This window comes from Conger conger, chromosome 1 (genome assembly GCF_963514075.1).
Source record: "Conger conger chromosome 1, fConCon1.1, whole genome shotgun sequence".
NCBI classification, from domain to species: domain Eukaryota; kingdom Metazoa; phylum Chordata; class Actinopteri; order Anguilliformes; family Congridae; genus Conger; species Conger conger.
In genome coordinates this window covers 88,990,681-89,007,738 of record NC_083760.1, presented here as the reverse complement: position 1 = coordinate 89,007,738, position 17,058 = coordinate 88,990,681, and the positions used below count along the sequence as shown (strand labels likewise).

Below are 17,058 nucleotides of genomic sequence, written 5' to 3'. Positions count from 1 at the left end.
CAGGAGCTGTGGCCAGAAGGTCATCGGTGCCTGTCAGGGCGGCAACCCAAGAACCCACTGGTGGACACCAGCGGTGAGGGAGGCCGTCAAGCTGAAGAAGGAGGCCTTTCGGGCTTGGCTGGCCCTGGGGTCCCCTGAAGCAGCAGACAGGTACCGGGCGGCCAGAAGGGCTGTGGCTTCGGCAGTCGCTGAAGCAAAAACCGGGGTATGGGAGGAGTTCGGGGAGGCTATGGAGAAAGACTTTCGGTTGGCCTCCAGGAAGTTCTGGCAAACCATCCGACGACTCAGAAAGGGAAAGCAGGGCTTGTCTCAGGTTGTTTTCAGCAGGGGAGGAGAACTGCTTACCCGGACTGGGGATGTTGTCGAGCCCTTCGTGGAGCTTCTGAGCCCGGAATCTCCACCTTTATCCCTGGCGGAAGTTGCTGAGGTAGTCAAAAAGCTCCTCAGCGGCAAGTTGCCGGGTGTGGTTGAGATTCGCCCTGAGATGCTGAAGGCTCTGGACATTGTTGGGCTGTCTTGGCTGACACGCCTCTTCAGTGTCGCGTGGAGGTCGGGGACAGTACCTGCAGAGTGGCAGACTGGGGTGGTGGTCCCCATTTTCAAGAAGGGGGGCCGGAGGGTGTGCTCCAGTTATCGGGGTATCACACTCCTCAGCCTCCCCGGGAAAGTTTACTCTAAGATGCTGGAAAGGAGGCTCCGACCGACAGTCGAACCTCGGATTCAGGAGGAGCAATGTGGCTTCCGTCCTGGTCGTGGAACAGTGGACCAGCTCTTTACCTTGGCGGGATTGCTGGCGTGGTCATGGGAGTTTGCCCATCCAGTCCACATGTGCTTAGTGGACATGGAGAAGGCTTTCGACCATGTCCCCCGGGGAACCCTGTGGGGGGAACTGCGGGACTATGGGGTACCGGGGCCGTTGTTACGAGCCATCCGGTCCCTGTATAACCAAAGTGAGAGCTGTGTCCGCATCCTCGGCACAAAGTCAAGCACGTTTCCAGTGGGTGTGGGACTCCGCCAAGGTTGCCCCTTGTCACCGGTCCTGTTTGTGATATTCATGGACAGGATCTCAAGGTGCAGCCGAGGTGAGGAGAGTGTCTGGTTTGGTGACCTCAGAATTGCGTCTCTGCTTTTTGCGGATGATGTGGTTCTGCTGGCTTTATCGGACCGTGACCTTCAGCACGCCCTGGAGCGGTTTGCAGCCGAGTGTGAAGCGGCCGGGATGAGAGTCAGCACCTCCAAGTCCGAGGCCATAGTTTTCTGCCAGAAAACGGTGGATGGCTCCCTCCGGGTTGGGAACGAGCCATCGCCCCAAGTGAAGGAGTTCAAGTATCTTGGGGTCTTGTTCACGAGTGAGGGTAGAAGGGAGTGTGAGATCGACAGGTGGATCTGAGCTGAGCTGGAAGGCGAATCTCTTGATTTACCGGTCCATCTACGTCCCAGCCCCCACCTATGGTCACGAGCTTTGGGTAGTCACCGAAAGAACGAGATCACAGATACAAGTGGCCGAAATGAGCTTCCTCCATCGGGTGGCTGGGCTCACCCTTAGAGATAGGGAGAGGAGCTCGGACATCTGGAGGGAGCTCTGAGTAGAGCCGCTGCTCCTTTGTGTAGAAAGGAGCCAATTGAGGTGGCTCGGGCATCTGATCAGGATGCCTCCCGGGCACCTCCCTTTGGAGGTTTTCTGGGCACGTCCAACTGGACGGAGACCCCGAGGTAGACCCAGAACCCGCTGGAGAGATTATATATCTCTCCTGGCCTGGGAACACCTTGGGATCCCCCAGGAGGAGCTGGAATGCGTTGCTGGGGAGAGGGACGCCTGGAATACCCAGCTTAGCCTACTGCCACCGCGACCCGTCTCCGGATAAGCGGGTGAGGATGGATGGATGGATGGATGGATGTACTCCAGAATGTGAGTTAGGAGAGTTGTATTATTAAACCGGGAAGAGCGCAGGATATTTTCAGCTCACGGTAAATATCCGATACAGTGCCTGCAGGGTCCGTGGTGGGGGGGGTGGCTTTCTCCACCTCTTACACTGGCGAAGCGCTGCTAAGACTCAGTGGCTGACATTTACACAGACGCCCGGAAAATGGAAAATAAAAGCAGTGAGAACTTCTCTCTACCCAGTCTTTGCGAGGAAAGAGAAAGCAAACAAGCCATGCTAAAATTATGATTAACACCTCCGAGTGATGTATCACCCTTCTCAGTTGGGCGCTGGGAAATTAAGACGAGAAAAACAACACAAACAATAAGAGGTTCGCTCAGAGGAGCTCCCGCACTGCACGCTGGCTTCTCTCATAAACGAGGGAGATGAATTACTGCCTGGATGAATGAGCAGGGGGCTGTTCAGCGTGGGGGGGGGGGGGGGGGGGGGTTCACCGAGGAGAGAGACCTTTGACCCGCTTGGGGTCAAAGGTTAAACACAAGGGATGCAAGCCTTTAGCCTCATGCTCATAAAGATCTTGTCTGAAGTAAATCTTTTTTTTTTTTTTTCGTTAACCAATATTACTTTATTGGCTGTGTCGCGTGGGATTCGGGACCATACCTGCTTAAACCAGCCTGAGCAGATCAGAATTAATCTTTTTTCAGCACATCTACCTAGCTTTAGCTAGTCATCTGTACCCCAGCTGACCAGCCTGTAGTCAGCTTATCCGCCATTTTGGCCGCCAGCTTGTACTACCAGGTATAACTCTATAACCAGCCTTAACCAGCTGTGACCAGCCTCTAACCAGGTATGACCAGCCTTCACCGGCTATAACCAGCCTGAACCAGCTGTGATCAGCCACTAATCAGCTATGACCACTTAAGAATCCAGCTGGGGTTCACTGGGTTCACTGGGATTTTCAGCAGGGACCTTTATCACTGGTGAGGAGAACACCTGGAGGTGGATGAGAACTTTCACTGTGCAGAAAACAATGCCAATGGCCATTGCCGATGCCTTGCCCAGAGTTGGACACTGAGATAAAAAAGATACAATATTGTTGACAGGATGATATTGTGTGCTGTATTTGGTTATCCGGCAAAACACCGAGGGACATCCCGTCAAGTAAAATCGTGTTTAGGGAGTTAATTCAGTGAACGCACCGTCAAGAAGCCAGTCGGCCAATCATCTTGCTTCTTTCTGAAAGAATGAGCCTGCTTCACTCCTGATTGGTTGGAGACATGCAAAGCCGAGTCTCCCCAAGAGGTTTAGCTTATTAGATTTAATGCAGTTATAAATACTTCATACATTTTTAATGACAGCAGCCTTAAAGCAATGTTAATCTCTGCCCACCCCTCCCTACCACGTTATAATTTGTAATTGGCTATGTAAGCTGCATATTGTAGTTGTATGCTTGTTTTATTAGCTTTGTGCTCGCGTTGTGTTTGCTGAGATGGTTTTAGTGCTACATTCGTTTGTTCGTCTCATTTAGATTAGTCTAAAAGGTCCAGGTCCTTATCTCCGTGGTTACACGTAGCGGTTGGAGCTGTGCTTCCCTCAGCGCCCTCGTACCTGGTCATGGGTCTGTTCGTAGTTGTGCTCCGGATAAGAGCGTCTCACCATTACCATAATGTAATGCAACGTGGTTACGTACACATTATGACACATTCATTATATTATTATTATTATTATTATTATATTATTATTAATAGCATGAATATAATCGCTAAAGTTCCCCGGGGGGAAGTTATTCTATCCCAATTATTTTATGTTAATAAATGAGTGTTCATAAAAAGGAGACGCAGGTGCCTACGATGTGAGGTCTCTAACGTTATCGTAGTCCAGAATGCAAACTATTCTCTGTTGAGATGCTCCTCTCTGTCTGCTAGCAACTTCTACGGCGCTGTCGTAATTAGAGCAGAATCCTTAATAGCGATAACGTAGGAGAACAGCGCTGGCTTCCCCCCCCCCCCCCCCCCGCCGCAGCGCTAGTAATTGCGTTGTTCTGTCACTTGAGTGTGTGAGCGGAGCAGAATCTGGGTCGCCGGTGTTTCCGGGCTCCGGGCTCCGTTTCCCGCCGAAATCAAAAGCGACTGACGGAGCGCACTTCTCTCTGGGCCCGCCGCGGGCTCCAGCAGCCCCCCCCCCCCCCCCCCCCCCCCCGGCCCGAATGGGAAAAAACATCGGAAAACATTCGCTAAACTAGGCGGTCCACTGCGGTAATCGTACGTGCGCTAACCGAACGGGTTAACGGGTATGCCATTGTTTCTGGGGTGTTTTTTTGTTTTTTTTGTTGCAATCATCGCAACGTGCTTCCTGAAGATTGTGGATCCTGATGGTGGTGAGGCAGCAGAATTATGGGGTCACATACACGGACAGGGTTGTTTTATTTTGAGTCACGGAGTCACGGCCCCTCTCAGAAGCTCTGCCAGCCCCTCAGCGCTTTCAGTTCCTCCCTAATCTCCTGTCTCCCTATTTATAACCCAGACTTAAAGACTCGCTGTTTTTCCCCTCTGCTTTTTAATACCCAGAAATCAAAAACCGCGCAGGATTATTTATGAGAGGATGACTGGTCTGGTCTCAGTCCGGCCCCTCTGCTTTCCGTGTAGTTGTCGGGCGAAAGCTGGAATTGTTTCGGTAATCTCTATTTAAATACACAAATCCGCCGCTGCGATCCCATCACGTGTAATGCTGCACAGAGACCAGGGCTTCCAGCAGATGCCAGGAGAGCAGGCCCACCATCAGTGTACACACACACACGCGCGCACAAACACGCACACAGACACACACTCGCACACACACACACACACAGACACACAAACACAAGCATGCACACGCACACACGGACACGCTCTCTCTCTCACGCACACACACACACACACACACACACACACACATACATACACACACACACAGACATGCATACACACATACACACACATACACATACACACACACACAGACATGCATACACACATACACACATGCACACACACACACGTACTCGCACATACACATACACACACGTGCACACACAACACACACGCACACACAACATACACACGCAGGCACACACACACACATACACATATATACAGTAAATGCACACCTGCACACACACATGTACACGCGGCCATCCCCAATATTCATTCACATAGCTAGACAACCACATACACACACTCACTCCCATTCACACACACAAACACAAGCATGCGCACATACACACGGACAACTCGCTGTCACACACATACACACACACACACACACACACACACACACATACTGTATCTCACCTAGTCACTCTTTTTATCACTCACACCCACCACACCAGTTGGCCGGGCCTAATGATCTCTGTGGCTGTTAAACCAGACTGACAGAGGCGTCTGGTTCTCAGAGACCCCCCCCTCTCCACCCCCACTGAGGGTTTGCTCAGCTCACAGTGAAATACCAGGGCAGGTCATTTATTCAAGTCATTTACACAATCTCACCCATAGGGGGAGCCTCTGGCCTGCTCTTCAGCGATGTGCAGTTTCTCTCAGTGCTGGAAACAATTTCTGAGGAGTGTTTTGTTCTTATTGAAACATGGTTCATTACTTTATTTTTCATTTATTTTCCTTTTTTGTTGTTGTTAAACCACTCATGGAGTCAGGTGATGCGATATAAATTAATCCTGAAAATACCTAACCCTAATCATAATCCTAACCCTAACCCTAATCCTAACTCTGCTGGGGTCCTCACTCCTGGTCCTGGAGAGCCGCAGGGTGTGCTGGGGTCCTCTCTCCTGGTCCTGGAGAGCCGCAGGGTGTGCTGGGGTCCTCACTCCTGGTCCTGGAGAGCCGCAGGGTGTGCTGGGGTCCTCACTCCTGGTGCTGGAGAGCCACAGGGTGTGCTGGGGTCCTCACTCCTGGTCCTGGAGAGCCGCAGGGTGTGCTGGGGTCCTCACTCCTGGTCCTGGAGAGCCGCAGGGTGAGCCTGTAAGCCCTGTGGCTCTCCAGGACCAGGAGTGAGGACCACTCTACTCCGCTGAACAGGCGACGTGCCTGGGATGGGACAGGGGTCGCGGCTACCGCAGAGGTCCTCAGATCTGGCCCTGGTTTTCTTTCGCCCCGAGTTGATTAACTGAGCCGGCCAGACGGTCTTCACGCCCGACTCCCAGGTGGAAGGAAGGCAGGAGGCCCGTGATTTCAGTCACGGCGCTGTGCAGCCCGACGTGATTCGGGTTAACCAGGCCTTCTGCAGGCCGAACACGGGTGCCCGGATACGAGCGCACGCCTTCATTTCACGCTCAAGCGGACAGAAAATGAAATCTCAGCGATGCCACCTGGCCCTTATCCCCAACACCCCCGGAAATTATCCGCAAAATGAAATATTACCCTTCCGGAAAAAAAACCGAAAAAAAAAAACCTAGTTGGTTTTCACATTTTTTTTATTAATGAGTTTTTATGGATTTGTGTTTGTTTGTTTACCAGCATTATTGTGTTTGTAATACTGTTTAATTACTTGTGGGGGAAAAAAGTAATTGAAAACACCATCTTGAAAATTAACTGTTCATTATACTGTTTTTTTTTTTGTCAATTGTGATTAATTTTTTTGGATTTTCAGTTTTTCAGATAATTTAAAAGTGGATATTATCTGAGGGAATTATACAGTGAAATATTCAGTGTTCATTTAATTGGAACAGAGCCTGTATGAAAGGGATCAATAATGAAATGTACACAGAGTTGATTCACTACTGATTTTTATGTGTGTGTTTCCACATCTGTACACAAGACTAAGACTTGCTCTCCATATATCTTACCTATCTCCCTCTATCTCCTCCCTCTCTCACTCAATTTCTCTTTCTCTTACTCATCTACTTTTCTCTCCGTCTTTCCCTCTCACTCCCTCTCTCCTTGTTTGTCCTGCTCTCTCTATCCTTTCTCTCTGAATTTAAATTAGTTATTTAGCTGACACTTTTATCCAAAGTGACTGACAGTTGATTAGACTAAGCAGTGGGGCAGTGTGTGAGTAACGGTCCCAACAGCTCTGCGAATATTATCGTGGCTGCACCGGGGCAACAACCTTCCGGGTTCCAGTCATGCACCTTAGCCAGTAGCTACAGACTATTTCTCCCCGTCTCTCCAGTCCTCTCTCTCACTCTTTCTCTTCCTCCCTCTCCTCTACTGATCCCCCTGTTTTCTCTCTCTGTCTTCCCTGTCTGTGCATGGCCTGCAGGGTTTTGGCTGGGTTCCACCCAGTGGCCTGGGTCCTTAATTGCGGTGGTGAGAGACAGCTCGATTGATTATTAGCACCTGTTATTCCCCCGCTGGAGTGTTTGGGAGGGTGTGTGTACCTGATAGGATGGGGGTGGGGGGGGGGGGGGGGGGGGGGGAGGTGAGGTAAGTGTAAATGTGTACAAAATGGAATGACTAATATATGAGTCTAGATGATGCTTTTAGACCAGATTCCATGTGGGCCTTTTTTGTGAATCAATCAAATACTTTTTTGTTTGCATGAGTGAGTGTGTGTGTGTGTGTGTCACAGAAAGAGTATGTGTCTCAGATCTCAGAGAGGGAGTGTGTATCTGTGTGTATGTGTGAGACATTTATGTGTTTATGTGTTGCTGAGAGTGTATCTATTTGTGCGTGTGCTTGTGTGTGTGTGTGTGTGTGTGTGTGTGTGTGTGTATATGTGTGTCTGTGTGTCTGTGTGTGGGGGGGACAGTGTGTGTGTGTGTGTGTCTGTGTGTGAGAGAGAGAGAGAGAGAGAGAGAGAGGTAGAGTATTTGTGTGTCTCAGAGAGTGTGTCTCTTCGTGTGTCTTCCCTGCCTATCTTACAGTTTTTGAGTGACTGCTGTTTGCAGGCATGGGGTCGTGGTGTCAGCACGTTTCACTTTCAAACGGCGAGTGATGCTAAGTTGCGCTGATTGACTGGCCGCTTGTTTGTCTTGAGTACCTCCCTCAAAAAGGGAAAGAAAGATACTAGATACTTGTTGTTGCTTCCTTGTGTTTGTCAGAAAGCCGGTGTGAAATTCAAGGGTTGGTTTTATTTTTCCTCGCCAGCGTGATCCTGAGGAGTTCAGTGATAAGCGAAACGGAAACGGCGAAAGCCACTTGTGATGAAAGGACTGACGGCACGTGTTATGACGCTCCCGTACTCAGGCGCGTTAAGTGATTTTTAGAGTTTTCGTCGCCGCGCGCTCATTGTTTTGCCCTGTCAGTCATGTGGGATTATTGTGCTGTTAAACCAGGCCAGTCTCACCGCTAAACATCCCCCCCCCCCGCTGTTTTAGCATGGGGGAGGGGAGGCTGGCAGGCGCTGTCTCCCGAAACTCATTTCAGACAAGGCAGTGTTTTTCACTGGAACGCATTGGCTGTCCTGGAGGCTGGCGGCTAAGGAGCTTGTAGCCTAGCAGCTAAGGTGCCTCTAGCTTAGTGGCTAAGGTGCTTGTAGCCTAGCGGCTAAAGTTCCTATAGCCTAGTGGCTAAGAGAATGTTTTGTGGTAGCTGAGACACATGGTTAGAGAGACACGTTTCCTCTGCAAGGCTGTGGTTAAGCCTATAGGTTTTTAAGCCCAGCCCTCAACTGGGATCCTTTACCGCTACCAGACGTGGAGCGCTTTCAGCCCATGTGACCTGTATGGCTGGTCCTCGTTAGTATAGTGGTCAGTATCCCCGCCTGTCACGCGGGAGACCGGGGTTCAATTCCCCGACGGGGAGGCCTTCTTTTGGGAAGCCCTTAGCCTAGCGCCTAAAGAAGCTTGTGGCTAAGGTTCTTGTAGCCTAGAGGCTAAGAGAATGTTAGCTAGGAATGGTTACAGAGGCACATGTTCCCTCTACAAGGCTGTGGTTAAGCCTGTATGATTTTTAAGCCCGGCCCTTGTCCGGGATCCCTGTAGCCTAGCGGTTAAGCAGCTTGTAGCCTAGCAGCTAAGGTGCCTGTAGCCTTTTGGCTAAGGTACCTGCAGTCTAGCAGCTCAGGTTTCTGTTCTGTGTCCGCGGTGAAGCCTGTATGTTTTTAAGCCCAGTGCTCATCCTGGATCCTTTACCGCTACCAGACATGGAGCGCTTTCAGCCCATGTGACCTGTATGGCTGGTCCTCGTTAGTATAGTGGTCAGTATCCCCGCCTGTCACGCGGGAGACCGGGGTTCAATTCCCCGACGGGGAGGCCTCCTTTTGGGAAGCCCTTAGCCTAGCGCCTAAGGAAGCTTGTGGCTAAGGTTCTTGTAGCCTCGAGGCTAAGAGAATGTTAGCTAGGAATGGTTACAGAGGCACATGTTTCCTCTGCAAGGCTGTGGTTAAGCCTGTATGATTTTTAAGCCCGGCCCTTGTCCGGGATCCCTGTAGCCTAGTGGCTAAAGCGGCTGTAGCCTTGTGGCTAAGGTGCCTGCTGTCTCGCGGCTCAGGTTTCTGTTGCTTTGTGGTTAATTCTGTATGTTTTTAAGCCTGGCCCTTGTGCAGGATCCCTGTAGACTAGCGGCTGAACAGCTGTGGTCTGTAGCCTAGCGGCTAAGGAAGCTTGTGACAAAGGTGCTTGTAGCCTAGAGGCTTGCGGAGAAGCCTGGATGTTTCCTCAGCAAGGCTGTGGTTAAGCCTGTATGTTTTTAAGCCTGGCCCTTGTCCGGGATCCCTTTAGTCTAGTGGCTAAGCAACCTGTAGCCGAGCAGCTAAGGTGCCTGTAGCCTTTTGGCTAAGGTACCTGCAGTCTAGCAGCTCACGTTTCTGTTCTGTGTCCACCGTGAAGCCTGTATGTTTTTAAGCCCAGTGCTCATCCTGGATCCTTTACCGCTACCAGACGTGGAGCGCTTTCAGCCCATGTGACCTGTATGGCTGGTCCTCGTCAGTATAGTGGTCAGTATCCCCGCCTGTCACGCGGGAGACCGGGGTTCAATTCCCCGACGGTGAGGTCTCCTTTTGGGAAGCCCTTAGCCTAGCGCCTAAGGAAGCTTGTGGCTCAGGTTCTTGTAGCCTAGAGGTTAAGAGAATGTTAGCAAGGAATGGTTACAGAGGCACATGTTTCCTCTGCAAGGCTGTGGTTAAGCCTGTATGATTTTTAAGCCCGGCCCTTGTCCGGGATCCCTGTAGCCTAGTGGCTAAAGCGGCTGTAGCCTTGTGGCTAAGGTGCCTGCAGTCTCGCGGCTCAGGTTTCTGTTGCTTTGTGGTTAATTCTGTATGTTTTTAAGCCCGGCCCTTGTGCGGGATCCATGTAGCCTAGCGGCTGAGCAGCTGTGGTCTGTAGCCTAGCGGCTAAGGAAGCTTGTGACAAAGGTGCTTGTAGCCTAGAGGCTTGCGGAGAAGCCTGGATGTTTCCTCAGCAAGGCTGTGGTTAAGCCTGTATGTTTTTAAGCCTGGCCCTTGTCCGAGATCTCTTTAGTCTAGTGGCTATGCAACCTGTAGCCTAGCAGCTAAGGTGCCTGTAGCCTTTTGGCTAAGGTACCTGCAGTCTAGCAGCTCAGGTTTCTGTTCTGTGTCCACGGTGAAGCCTGTATGTTTTTAAGCCCAGTGCTCATCCTGGATCCTTTACCGCTACCAGACGTGGAGCGCTTTCAGCCCATGTGACCTGTATGGCTGGTCCTCGTTAGTATAGTGGTCAGTATCCCCGCCTGTCACGCGGGAGACCGGGGTTCAATTCCCCGACGGGGAGGTCTAGTTTTGGGGAGCCCTTAGCCTAGCACCTAAGGAAGCTTGTGTCTCAGGTGCTTGTAGCCTAGAGCCTAAGAGAATGTTAGCTAGGAATGGTAACAGAGGCACATGTTTCCTCTGCCAGGCTGTGGTTAAGCCTGTATGATTTTTAAGCCCGGCCCTTGTCCGGGATCCCTGTAGCCTAGCGGTTAAGCAGCTTGTAGCCTAGCAGCTAAGGTGCCTGTAGCCTTTTGGCTAAGGTGCCTGCAGTCTAGCAGCTCAGGTTTCTGTTCTGTGTCCACGGTGAAGCCTGTATGTTTTCACGCCCAGTGCTCATCCTGGATCCTTTACCGCTACCAGACGTGGAGCGCTTTCAGCCCATGTGACCTGTATGGCTGGTCCTCGTTAGTATAGTGGTCAGTATCCCCGCCTGTCACGCGGGAGACCGGGGTTCAATTCCCCGACGGGGAGGCTTCCTTTTGCGGAGCCCTTAGCCTAGCACCTAAGGAAGCTTGTGTCTCAGGTGCTTGTAGCCTTGAGCCTAAGAGAATGTTAGCTAGGAATGGTTACAGAGGCACATGTTTCCTCTGCAAGGCTGTGGTTAAGCCTGTATGATTTTTAAGCCCGGCCCTTGTCCGGGATCCCTGTAGCCTAGTGGCTAAAGCGGCTGTAGCCTTGTGGCTAAGGTGCCTGCTGTCTCGCGGCTCAGGTTTCTGTTGCTTTGTGGTTAATTCTGTATGTTTTTAAGCCCGGCCCTTGTGCAGGATCCCTGTAGCCTAGCGGCTGAGCAGCTGTGGTCTGTAGCCTAGCGGCTAAGGAAGCTTGTGACAAAGGTGCTTGTAGCCTAGAGGCTTGCGGAGAAGCCTGGATGTTTCCTCAGCAGGGCTGTGGTTAAGCCTGTATGTTTTTAAGCCTGGCCCTTGTCCGGGATCCCTTTAGTCTAGTGGCTAAGCAACCTGTAGCCGAGCAGCTATGGTGCCTGTAGCCTTTTGGCTAAGGTACCTGCAGTCTAGCAGCTCAGGTTTCTGTTCTGTGTCCAGGGTGAAGCCTGTATGTTTTTAAGCCCAGTGCTCATCCTGGATCCTTTACCGCTACCAGACGTGGAGCGCTTTCAGCCCATGTGACCTGTATGGCTGGTCCTCGTTAGTATAGTGGTCAGTATCCCCGCCTGTCACGCGGGAGACCGGGGTTCAATTCCCTGACGGGGAGGCCTCCTTTTGGGAAGCCCTTAGCCTAGCGCCTAAGGAAGCTTGTGTCTCAGGTGCTTGTAGCCTAGAGCCTAAGAGAATGTTAGCTAGGAATGGTTACAGAGGCACATGTTTCCTCTCCAAGGCTGTGGTTAAGCCTGTATGATTTTAAGCCCGGCCCTTGTCCGGGATCCCTGTAGCCTAGTGGCTAAAGCGGCTGTAGCCTTGTGGCTAAGGTGCCTGCTGTCTCGCGGCTCAGGTTTCTGTTGCCTTGTGGTTAATTCTGTATGTTTTTAAGCCCGGCCCTTGTGCGGGATCCATGTAGCCTAGCGGCTGAGCAGTTGTGGTCTGTAGCCTAGCGGCTAAGGAAGCTTGTGACAAAGGTGCTTGTAGCCTAGAGGCTTGCGGAGAAGCCTGGATGTTTCCTCAGCAAGGCTGTGGTTAAGCTTGTATGTTTTTAAGCCTGGCCCTTGTCCGGGATCCCTTTAGTCTAGTGGCTAAGCAGCTTGTAGCCTAGCAGCTAAGGTGCCTGTAGCCTTTTGGCTAAGGTACCTGCAGTCTCGCAGCTCAGGTTTCTGTTCTGTGTCCACGGTGAAGCCTGTATGTTTTCACGCCCAGTGCTCATCCTGGATCCTTTACCGCTACCAGACGTGGAGCGCTTTCAGCCCATGTGACCTGTATGGCTGGTCCTCGTTAGTATAGTGGTCAGTATCCCCGCCTGTCACGCGGGAGACCGGGGTTCAATTCCCCGACGGGGAGGCATGCTTTTGCGGAGCCCTAAGCCTATCACCAAAGGAAGCTTGTGTCTCAGGTGCTTGTAGCCTAGAGCCTAAGAGAATGTTTGCTAGGAATGGTTACAGAGGCACATGTTTCCTCTGCAAGGCTGTGGTTAAGCCTGTATGATTTTTAAGCCCGGCCCTTGTCCGGGATCCCTGTAGCCTAGTGGCTAAAGCGGCTGTAGCCTTGTGGCTAAGGTGCCTGCTGTCTCGCTGCTCAGGTTTCTGTTGCCTTCTGGTTAATTCTGTATGTTTTTAAGCCCGGCCCTTGTGCGGGATCCCTGTAGCCTAGTGGCTAAGCAACCTGTAGCCTAGCAGCTAAGGTGCCTTTAGCCTTTTGGCTAAGGTACCTGCAGTCTAGCAGCTCACGTTTCTGTTCTGTGTCCACCGTGAAGCCTGTATGTTTTTAAGCCCAGTGCTCATCCTGGATCCTTTACCGCTACCAGACGTGGAGCGCTTTCAGCCCATGTGACCTGTATGGCTGGTTCTCGTTAGTATAGTGGTCGGTATCCCCGCCTGTCACGCGGGAGACCGGGGTTCAATTCCCCGACGGGGAGGCCTCCTTTTGGGAAGCCCTTAGCCTAGCGCCTAAGGAAGCTTGTGTCTCAGGTGCTTGTAGCCTAGAGCCTAAGAGAATGTTAGCTAGGAATGGTTACAGAGGCACATGTTTCCTCTGCAAGGCTGTGGTTAAGCCTGTATGATTTTTAAGCCCGGCCCTTGTCCGGGATCCCTGTAGCCTAGTGGCTAAAGCGGCTGTAGCCTTGTGGCTAAGGTGCCTGCAGTCTCGCGGCTCAGGTTTCTGTTGCTTTGTGGTTAATTCTGTATGTTTTTAAGCCCGGCCCTTGTGCGGGATCCATGTAGCCTAGCGGCTGAGCAGCTGTGGTCTGTAGCCTAGCGGCTAAGGAAGCTTGTGACAAAGGTGCTTGTAGCCTAGAGGCTTGCGGAGAAGCCTGGATGTTTCCTCAGCAAGGCTGTGGTTAAGCCTGTATGTTTTTAAGCCTGGCCCTTGTCCGAGATCCCTTTAGTCTAGTGGCTAAGCAACCTGTAGCCTAGCAGCTAAGGTGCCTGTAGCCTTTTGGCTAAGGTACCTGCAGTCTAGCAGCTCAGGTTTCTGTTCTGTGTCCACGGTGAAGCCTGTATGTTTTTAAGCCCAGTGCTCATCCTGGATCCTTTACCGCTACCAGACGTGGAGCGCTTTCAGCCCATGTGACCTGTATGGCTGGTCCTCGTTAGTATAGTGGTCAGTATCCCCGCCTGTCACGCGGGAGACCGGGGTTCAATTCCCCGACGGGGAGGCTTCCTTTTGCGGAGCCCTTACCCTAGCACCTAAGGAAGCTTGTGTCTCAGGTGCTTGTAGCCTAGAGCCTAAGAGAATGTTAGCTAGGAATGGTTACAGAGGCACATGTTTCCTCTGCAAGGCTGTGGTTAAGCCTGTATGATTTTTAAGCCCGGCCCTTGTCCAGGATCCCTGTAGCCTAGTGGCTAAAGCGGCTGTAGCCTTGTGGCTAAGATGCCTGCTGTCTCGCGGCTCAGGTTTCTGTTGCCTTGTGGTTAATTCTGTATGTTTTTAAGCCCGGCCCTTGTGCGGGATCCATGTAGCCTAGCGGCTGAGCAGTTGTGGTCTGTAGCCTAGCGGCTAAGGAAGCTTGTGACAAAGGTGCTTGTAGCCAAGAGGCTTGCGGAGAAGCCTGGATGTTTCCTCAGCAAGGCTGTGGTTAAGCCTGTATGTTTTTAAGCCTGGCCCTTGTCCGAGATCCCTTTAGTCTAGTGGCTAAGCAACCTGTAGCCTAGCAGCTAAGGTGCCTGTAGCCTTTTGGCTAAGGTACCTGCAGTCTCGCAGCTCAGGTTTCTGTTCTGTGTCCACGGTGAAGCCTGTATGTTTTCACGCCCAGTGCTCATCCTGGATCCTTTACCGCTACCAGACGTGGAGCGCTTTCAGCCCATGTGACCTCTATGGCTGGTCCTCGTTAGTATAGTGGTCAGTATCCCCGCCTGTCACGCGGGAGACCGGGGTTCAATTCCCCGACGGGGAGGTCTCCTTTTGGGAAGCCCTTAGCCTAGCGCCTAAGGAAGCTTGTGGCTCAGGTTCTTGTAGCCTAGAGGTTAAGAGAATGTTAGCAAGGAATGGTTACAGAGGCACATGTTTCCTCTGCAAGGCTGTGGTTAAGCCTGTATGATTTTTAAGCCCGGCCCTTGTCCGGGATCCCTGTAGCCTAGTGGCTAATGCGGCTGTAGCCTTGTGGTTAAGGTGCCTGCTCTCTCGCGGCTCAGGTTTCTGTTGCTTTGTGGTTAATTCTGTATGTTTTTAAGCCCGGCCCTTGTGCAGGATCCCTGTAGACTAGCGGCTGAGCAGCTGTGGTCTGTAGCCTAGCGGCTAAGGAAGCTTGTGACAAACGTGTTTGTAGCCTAGAGGCTTGCGGAGAAGCCTGGATGTTTCCTCAGCAAGGCTGTGGTTAAGCCTGTATGTTTTTAAGCCTGGCCCTTTTCCGAGATCTCTTTAGTCTAGTGGCTATGCAACCTGTAGCCTAGCAGCTAAGGTGCCTGTAGCCTTTTGGCTAAGGTACCTGCAGTCTAGCAGCTCAGGTTTCTGTTCTGTGTCCACGGTGAAGCCTGTATGTTTTTAAGCCCAGTGCTCATCCTGGATCCTTTACCGCTACCAGACGTGGAGCGCTTTCAGCCCATGTGACTTGTATGGCTGGTCCTCGTTAGTATAGTGGTCAGTATCCCCGCCTGTCACGCGGGAGACCGGGGTTCAATTCCCCGACGGGGAGGTCTACTTTTGGGGAGCCCTTAGCCTAGCACCTAAGGAAGCTTGTGTCTCAGGTGCTTGTAGCCTAGAGCCTAAGAGAATGTTAGCTAGGAATGGTAACAGAGGCACATGTTTCCTCTGCCAGGCTGTGGTTAAGCCTGTATGATTTTTAAGCCCGGCCCTTGTCCGGGATCCCTGTAGCCTAGCGGCTGAGCAGCTGTGGTCTGTAGCCTAGCGGCTAAGGAAGCTTGTGACAAACGTGCTTGTAGCCTAGAGGCTTGCGGAGAAGCCTGGATGTTTCCTCAGCAAGGCTGTGGTTAAGCCTATATGTTTTTAAGCCTGGCCCTTGTCCGGGATCCCTTTAGTCTAGTGGCTATGCAACCTGTAGCCTAGCAGCTAAGGTGCCTGTAGCCTTTTAGCTAAGGTGCCTGCAGTCTAGCAGCTCAGGTTTCTGTTCTGTGTCCACGGTGAAGCCTGTATGTTTTCACGCCCAGTGCTCATCCTGGATCCTTTACCGCTACCAGACGTGGAGCGCTTTCAGCCCATGTGACCTGTATGGCTGGTCCTCGTTAGTATAGTGGTCAGTATCCCCGCCTGTCACGCGGGAGACCGGGGTTCAATTCCCCGACGGGGAGGCATGCTTTTGCGGAGCCTTTAGCCTATCACCAAAGGAAGCTTGTGTCTCAGGTGCTTGTAGCCTAGAGCCTAAGAGAATGTTAGCTAGGAATGGTTACAGAGGCACATGTTTCCTCAGCAAGGCTGTGGTTAAGCCTGTATGATTTTTAAGCCCGGCCCTTGTCCGGGATCCCTGTAGCCTAGTGGCTAAAGCGGCTGTAGCCTTGTGGCTAAGGTGCCTGCAGTCTCGCGGCTCAGGTTTCTGTTGCTTTGTGGTTAATTCTGTATGTTTTTAAGCCCGGCCCTTGTGCGGGATCCATGTAGCCTAGCGGCTGAGCAGCTGTGGTCTGTAGCCTAGCGGCTAAGGAAGCTTGTGACAAAGGTGCTTGTAGCCTAGAGGCTTGCGGAGAAGCCTGGATGTTTCCTCAGCAAGGCTGTGGTTAAGCCTGTATGTTTTTAAGCCTGGCCCTTGTCCGAGATCTCTTTAGTCTAGTGGCTATGCAACCTGTAGCCTAGCAGCTAAGGTGCCTGTAGCCTTTTGGCTAAGGTACCTGCAGTCTAGCAGCTCAGGTTTCTGTTCTGTGTCCACGGTGAAGCCTGTATGTTTTTAAGCCCAGTGCTCATCCTGGATCCTTTACCGCTACCAGACGTGGAGCGCTTTCAGCCCATGTGACCTGTATGGCTGGTCCTCGTTAGTATAGTGGTCAGTATCCCCGCCTGTCACGCGGGAGACCGGGGTTCAATTCCCCGACGGGGAGGTCTAGTTTTGGGGAGCCCTTAGCCTAGCACCTAAGGAAGCTTGTGTCTCAGGTGCTTGTAGCCTAGAGCCTAAGAGAATGTTAGCTAGGAATGGTAACAGAGGCACATGTTTCCTCTGCCAGGCTGTGGTTAAGCCTGTATGATTTTTAAGCCCGGCCCTTGTCCGGGATCCCTGTAGCCTAGCGGTTAAGCAGCTTGTAGCCTAGCAGCTAAGGTGCCTGTAGCCTTTTGGCTAAGGTGCCTGCAGTCTAGCAGCTCAGGTTTCTGTTCTGTGTCCACCGTGAAGCCTGTATGTTTTTAAGCCCAGTGCTCATCCTGGATCCTTTACCGCTACCAGACGTGGAGCGCTTTCAGCCCATGTGACCTGTATGGCTGGTCCTCGTTAGTATAGTGGTCAGTATCCCCGCCTGTCACGCGGGAGACCGGGGTTCAATTCCCCGACGGGGAGGCTT

The 17,058-nt window shown here is 51.9% G+C and overlaps 11 non-coding genes across 11 annotated transcripts; all 11 read left to right on the top strand.

The window, feature by feature from the left end:
• Nucleotides 1-8,545: 8,545 nt before the first annotated feature.
• trnad-guc (transfer RNA aspartic acid (anticodon GUC)) lies at nt 8,546-8,617 on the top strand. The gene has a single exon. It is a non-coding gene; the product is annotated as a tRNA-Asp (tRNA).
• A 377-nt stretch (nt 8,618-8,994) lies between these two features.
• trnad-guc (transfer RNA aspartic acid (anticodon GUC)) lies at nt 8,995-9,066 on the top strand. The gene has a single exon. It is a non-coding gene; the product is annotated as a tRNA-Asp (tRNA).
• A 1,404-nt stretch (nt 9,067-10,470) lies between these two features.
• trnad-guc (transfer RNA aspartic acid (anticodon GUC)) lies at nt 10,471-10,542 on the top strand. The gene has a single exon. It is a non-coding gene; the product is annotated as a tRNA-Asp (tRNA).
• A 377-nt stretch (nt 10,543-10,919) lies between these two features.
• Nucleotides 10,920-10,991, top strand: trnad-guc (transfer RNA aspartic acid (anticodon GUC)). The gene has a single exon. It is a non-coding gene; the product is annotated as a tRNA-Asp (tRNA).
• Nucleotides 10,992-12,394: 1,403 nt separating this feature from the next.
• On the top strand, nt 12,395-12,466 carry trnad-guc (transfer RNA aspartic acid (anticodon GUC)). Its single transcript has one exon. It is a non-coding gene; the product is annotated as a tRNA-Asp (tRNA).
• A 1,240-nt stretch (nt 12,467-13,706) lies between these two features.
• Nucleotides 13,707-13,778, top strand: trnad-guc (transfer RNA aspartic acid (anticodon GUC)). Its single transcript has one exon. It is a non-coding gene; the product is annotated as a tRNA-Asp (tRNA).
• Nucleotides 13,779-14,444: 666 nt separating this feature from the next.
• trnad-guc (transfer RNA aspartic acid (anticodon GUC)) lies at nt 14,445-14,516 on the top strand. The gene has a single exon. It is a non-coding gene; the product is annotated as a tRNA-Asp (tRNA).
• A 666-nt stretch (nt 14,517-15,182) lies between these two features.
• On the top strand, nt 15,183-15,254 carry trnad-guc (transfer RNA aspartic acid (anticodon GUC)). Its single transcript has one exon. It is a non-coding gene; the product is annotated as a tRNA-Asp (tRNA).
• A 541-nt stretch (nt 15,255-15,795) lies between these two features.
• On the top strand, nt 15,796-15,867 carry trnad-guc (transfer RNA aspartic acid (anticodon GUC)). Its single transcript has one exon. It is a non-coding gene; the product is annotated as a tRNA-Asp (tRNA).
• A 666-nt stretch (nt 15,868-16,533) lies between these two features.
• Nucleotides 16,534-16,605, top strand: trnad-guc (transfer RNA aspartic acid (anticodon GUC)). Its single transcript has one exon. It is a non-coding gene; the product is annotated as a tRNA-Asp (tRNA).
• A 377-nt stretch (nt 16,606-16,982) lies between these two features.
• trnad-guc (transfer RNA aspartic acid (anticodon GUC)) lies at nt 16,983-17,054 on the top strand. Its single transcript has one exon. It is a non-coding gene; the product is annotated as a tRNA-Asp (tRNA).
• Nucleotides 17,055-17,058: the final 4 nt, after the last annotated feature.